The sequence below is a fragment of the Dasypus novemcinctus genome, chromosome 12 (assembly GCF_030445035.2).
Source record: "Dasypus novemcinctus isolate mDasNov1 chromosome 12, mDasNov1.1.hap2, whole genome shotgun sequence".
NCBI lineage: Eukaryota > Metazoa > Chordata > Mammalia > Cingulata > Dasypodidae > Dasypus > Dasypus novemcinctus.
In genome coordinates, this window is record NC_080684.1 from 79183695 (window position 1) to 79190420 (window position 6726).

General features: G+C 37.4%; 1 protein-coding gene across 2 annotated transcripts in view; it reads right to left on the reverse strand.

The window, feature by feature from the left end:
* Positions 1 to 6726, reverse strand: part of NR2C1 (nuclear receptor subfamily 2 group C member 1) — a 72600-nt gene that overhangs the window by 65124 nt on the left and 750 nt on the right. The window lies entirely within an intron of this gene.

The window sequence follows — 6726 nt, forward strand, 5'->3', positions numbered from 1 at the left end:
ACACTGGGCAGGGCTCCTTATGGGGCGCACTCCTTGCGCATAGGGCTCCCCTACGCGGGGGACACCCCGGTGTGGCACAGCACTCCTTGCGTGCATCAGCACTGCATATGGGCCAGCTCCACACGGGCCAAGGAGGCCTGGGGTTTGAACCACAGACCTCCCATATGGTAAACGGACGCCCTAACCACTGGGCCAAGTCTGCTTCCCATTACTTCTCCTTTTAATATTCTTTTACCTACAGGATTTACAGATTCATTTGTTATGTTCTGCCATATACGCCACTGGTAATTCATTGAATTTACCACATTGTTTCATGCTTCCACGTCTTTACTAATGTCTTCTCTCTCTACCATAACCACTACCCGAATACTAGATCAATATATACTTCTTTTCCAAGACTAAATTCAACTTCAAAGACGAGGCAAAACAGATTTTAAATGTACTATTAGTGGAAATCTAAATTGTTATAACTTTCCTAGAAAGTTATTTAGCAATGTGCATTGAGCCTTAAAAATGTTCAAATTTATTAACCTAGTAATTACTTTAATATTTTTTCATTCACAAATAATTATAGAGAGCTTACTATGGGCCAGACATTGTTCTAGGTGTTAGGGACATAGCAATGATTAAAAAAAACAAACACACCTCTCTTTTGTGAAGTTTATATTTTCACAAGGGAAAACAGACAACACACAAATAAGTAAATATATACAGTATCAACAACTGGTAAGTGGAATGGAGATAAATAAAGCAGGGACTTATGATAAAAATACTGGGAGAGAGTAGCCATTTTTAATAAGAAGTCAAGAGATGGTCTCACCGAGAGGGTGGCAGTTTAGCAAAAACCTGAAGGAGGTAAGGAAGCAAGCTATGCAGCTATTTAAAGGCAAAGCTTTCTTCTAGATTTGTTCTTTAGGACAAAGATTTGTGCATAAAACAACCTCTATAACATCGTATATAAGTTCATGATATATAAACAAACTAAAATATCAACAGCAAGAAAATGTTCAATAAATCATTGTATTACAGGACTCATAAAATAATGTCTAAGAAAAATGTTTAATGATGAAGAAAAATGCTTATGACAAACTAAATGCAAAAAGCAAGAAATACAACTTTATTTACTGTCATAGTTTCCAGGCTGCAATGACAAATACCATAGAATAAATTGGCTTAACAATAGGAATTTATTGGCTGAAATTCAAAGATTAGATAGAAACCTTGCTTCCTTCTGATGCTGGTAGCATTCTGGTTGGCTGGCATCCTTGGGTTTCCTGGTTTTTCCATTGCATCCTGACGACCTCTCTCTCTCTTCTGGGTTCACAATGACTTCTGGTTTCTCCCTGTGGCCTTTTTTTTTTTTTTAATTTAATGCTTATAATGGATTTCAGTAGTCTAGATTAAAACCTGACCTCATTTGGTTGGCCCACACCTTAACTAAAATTAACATTTTCAAGAGGTCCTATTTACAATGGCTACATACTTATACAATGCCAATTAAGAGCCCGTGTTTCCTGAGGTATATAATTCAACTTACTACGTTTATAATATGATTTCAACTATGCAAAACATGCAAAGACTGAAAATAGACATTTCCAATTTTTAAGGGTGATTTTTCTAGGTGGAAAATTAACTGGCCACTTTTTTTCTACTTAATGCTTTTTGAATGAATACCCTACTACTGTAATCAGAAAACTGAGCACTCCCTAATCTGTGGCCCACTATACTCAATGACCTAAGACACTGGGCCTACAGAGCAGCTCAAGAGGATGGTTAGGCCGTGGTGCTACGAGAAGAAAAAAAAAAAGAGAAGGATGCTGAGCAATGAGGGGAAGGCTGAAACCTCAGCGGAGATAAGCAGCCATCTTGCTTCAACATGTGGCAGCTTACTTTGGTGAAAAAGCACCTATTATGGTGCCTCGATTTAGACTTTTCTCGATCGTGGAACTGTAAGATTCCATCCCAAATAAATGCTCTTTATAAAAGCCAATCTGTTCCTGTTACTTTGTATTGGCAGCCCGTTGTTATACTAAAACAGCATCCTATTATTTCCCTGCATTTATTTGCATAGATGCCCATAGACAGACTTGTAAGAAAAAGAACTGTGTAGTTTTTTGATGAACTGTCCAATTTTTTCACAGACTATCTAGCATCAAACACAGTCCTGGTATTCATATTTTTTCAATCTTTTTTTCCTTTTTCTAAATTTTATTTTTAATAAAGAGCTTTAGATTATGTAAATGATACATCAAAAATATAGGGGGATTCCCATATACCCTACCTTCCCCCAAGCATTCATATCTTAACTCAGCAAGTACTTACTGGAATTTATCAGGCACTGTGATGTCTGATAAGGGGAACATGAAAGGGGATATGACAGTGAACAAGTCAGGAAAGATCCCTACCCCACAAAGCTTATATTTTAACAGGAAAACAGATTTGTAAAAAGTATAACTTGAGCTAAATGCCATGAGGGAACACTCCCTAACTCATTCTACCAGGCCAAGATCACTCTCACACCAAAGCCAGAAAGGAAAACTATAGACCAACATCTCTTATCAATATAGATGTAAAAATCTCAACAGAATACTAGCAAACCCAATCCAAAAGCATATTAAAAGAGTGGTACACCATGATCAAGTGGGATTTAGACCTAGTATGCAAGGTTCGTTCAACATAAGAAAATCAAGCAATGTAATATACCACATTAGCAGAATGAAGGGAAAAAAACATATGATCATCTCAATTGATGCAGAAAAGGCATGTGACAAATTCAACACTTTTTCTTGATTAAAAACACAGTAAAAAAAGAGAAAAAAACCCCCACCAACACTTACAACACTATGAACTGAAGGAAATTTCCCCAACATGATAAGGGCATTGTGGCAATCTGACATTATTTATGAATTCCAAAACGAGATATCTGATTATGTTTGTAAACTGGTCTGTTTCTCTGGGCATGGACCCTTTCACTGTATTAGATTCAGCTGAGATGTCTTTCATTAAATTATGTAGGATTAGGGCTTTGTTCCCACCACATCATTAAGGCAACTCAGTCTGAATCCTTACCCCCTTTGTGGGCTAAATAAACAGACATTCACTCAAGGAGAACACATAAACAGAGAAGATATAACAGAGGAAGAGAGTTGGCTCCACAGACATGGCAGAAGCCCAAGGAAAGAGAGATGAGCCATTTGCCTGATAGTTTATAGCTGACCTTGTGAAGAGAACAGCACCTGAGCCGGGAAAGAAACAAGCCTCAGGAATAGAGATGAGCCCAATGCCAGACTACAGCTGAGACTGGAAGATGCTGGATCCACTGAAGAGGAAGGCTGAACCTTTGCAGTCATCACCCACCATCCTGTGTCAACACGTAGCAAGAGACTTTGGGAAGTACCTCATATAGTACACCCTGAGTTGGGCTCTTTAGGGCCTTTTAACTGTAAGCTTTTACCCCAAATAAACACCCTTTTTAAAAGCCAACAGATTTTGCATCAGCACCCCTCTGGCTGACTAACATAGGCATAGATGACATGTCCACAGGTAACATCCTACATAACGGTGAAAGACTGTAAGTTTTCTAAGTCTAGGAACAAGATAAGGTTGTCAATGTTACCACTGTCATTCCACATTGTACTGGGGATTGCTGCCAGAGCAATCAGGCAAGAAAAAGAAATAAAAGGCATCTGCATTAGTCAGGGTTCTCCAGGGAAACATAATCAATAAGAGATATCTGTCAATAATATGTGATTCTGTAAGAGTCTCTCATGCAGACATGGGGATGCACAAGTCCAGGTTCCACAGGCAGGCTGCAACCAGGGGCTGCAATGAAAGTCCAGTGAAGGTTCTTGATGAGTTCTGGGAGATGCTGGCTGTCCAAAGACGATCTGGGAAATTTTCTCTCAATGCTGGAATCACTTTCCCTTTTAAGGCATTTAACTGATTGGGTTAAGCATCACTCTTGTTGATGGCAATCTCCCTGATTGATGTAATTTTAACCAGCTATCTATGATTTAAAACCACTGCAATAAAGTCAATGGTGACTAAAACCCATAAATGCCCTTGTATTACAGTTAGCTCAGTGCTTACTTAACCAAACAAATGGGCACAATTACCTGGCTGAGTTGACACATTAGCCTAACCATCACAGCATCCAAACTGGAAAAGAAGTAAAACTTCTTCTCTTTGCAGATGACATGATCCTATACAAAGAAAATCCTAAAAAACCCACAACAAAGCTCCCAGAACTAATAAATGAATTTAGCCATATGGCGGAGTACAAAAGATTAACACCCAAAAATCAGTAGTGTTTCTATACACAAACAACAAGCAATGAGAAGAAACCATAAAAAAAATTCCATTCACAGTAGCAATTAAAGCATCAAATATTTATGAATAAATCTAACTCAGGATATAAAGAACTTGAATACAGAACACTATAAATATTGCTAAAAGAAATTAAAGAATACCTAAATAAATGGAAGGACATTCTGTCTTCATGGATTGGAAAACTAAGTATTGTTAAGATGTCAATACTACTAAGTAATGTATAGATTCAATGCAATGCCAGTCAAAATTCCAACAACCTTCTTTGAAGAAATCATCAAATTTATCTGGCAGGGTAAGGGGCCTCGAACAGTCAAAGTCATTTTACAAAAAAAAGTGAAGTTGGAGGACTCTCACGTCCCAATCTTAAAACTTATTATAAAGCCACAGAAACCAAAACAGCATATTACTGGTACAAGGACAGACAAATATACCAATGGAATAGAATTGAGAGCTCAGAAATCCCACACATTTATGGCCAACTGGTTTCTGACAAGGTGACAAAGACCACTCAATTTGGAAAGAGTAGTCTCTTCAACAAATGGCGCTGGGGAAATTGGATTTCCATTTGCAAAAAAAGAGAATCCCTACCTCACACAACATACAAAAGTCAACTCAATATGGATCAAACTTCTAGACAAAAATATAGAGAAGCATCTTCTTCTGGACCTGGTTCCACACACCAAAGCACAAGAAACAAAAGAAAAAAAAAGATAAATGGGACTTCAGAAAAATAAAAAAATTTTGTTCCTCAATGGACTTAATCATGAAAGTGAAACAAGAGAGTAGAAAATAGTATATCAGGTGTTGTAGGGTAAGAATAGTTTTATGACACCTTTATTTTCATTTTATATATGTGTGGAATGCAAAATATATTTCTTTCCATGGCATTTAGTAAAAAAAAGTCTGAAACAATATATAACGTTTCTCTGTGTTTTTGGTGGTGCTTGGGGTGTACCAAACATTCCTTTGAGAATGTGATGAAAGTTAAGGTTTCCCTCACCAGAAAAACACAACTAAGTATATATACACATATGCATTCATACTATACAATGTTGTAGTATGAACACTTTCAAAGTGTTCATAAAATCTCCTTCAGCCAATTCAGATACTCTAAGTTAAGAACCCTTGGGGTAAAATTTCAGTTACTGCCAGAAATGAACTTCCTGAATGTATATTTAATACTTGTAACTCTGTGTATATTAAAAGACCCTAGACTGGCAAAACCATCTGTGTCAGCACCTGGTGGAGGGCTTTGGCAAGGAGTAGGTTTTCAGTATGTTTACAGAATTTTTTATCATAGGTGTCACTTTAATTATTAGAAAAAAATTTCTAACCCCTTTTCCTGGTATTCTTTCAATATTTATTGCTCACTCACTATGAGCCTGATCACCCACAGTCATTAACTCATTACCTAGACTGGGCCAATCAGCTTCTTCATCTTACCTCCTATAATTCCCAAGGGGAACACTCCACCGTTCCAAACTCCTCTTCCCTTATTTAAATTCCCACCTGACATTTAAGACTCAGTTCAATTTTTTTTACCGAGTCTTTCCAGAATGGTCCTGCATTTATTGTTTTTATTAATTTGTTAACTAGGATTCAGAACTAGAATTTTGTTAAGGCCTGAAATGGTATGCAAAGTTTTATGTGGATGTGCATTTTTCTACAGACAGAATCCACTGCTTTCATAAAAGATTTTTAAGAGGTTCTTGCGATGAAAAATGGTAAAAAATTATATTCATACTATTTATTGTTTACTATTTATTTTGTCTTTTCTATTCCTCAGGGGTAGGAGATAGTACTCTGTATGACAGAGAAACAGACAGTAGATATTTAGGGAATATCTGCTGCCCTTAATTTGTGTCTTCCTTAAAACCCATCGTAAAAGAAAAGACTAAGACGCAACTAAGATGTAATTACATTTCATGCCAGCCAATTTTTACAGGAATAAACAGATATATGTCTCTTTAGACCAACTGGTCATATAAAGGTTACATACAATCAGCATAGCAGACACTGTTCAAAAACTTAAAGTTGAAAGCCTTCTGGATGGAACAAAAAGCCCTCATGGCCTCACATTCAAGTCTTTTTACTCTTTCCTTTCCTGCTGCTTTTTTTACTGGCTGACCTACTTCCTGAAGGTTATGGGGCATCTTAGAAACAGTTGTAATTTACAGAACGAGATTTGCGCGAGTTGAAGGCAGGATTTCTTAACAAAAGAACTACTGGCAACCTGCACACTCCCAATGCAACGAGAACCCTGGGCCGTTCCATTTTTTCGCTCAAAAGGAACAGATTCAAAGGTAGCGGCTACTTTCGCCCCATTTGTCAAGAAAGAAAAGTGAAAGTTGAGTTATTCGGTCGGTCATATGCAAGCACCGGAATCTGTAAGAGGTC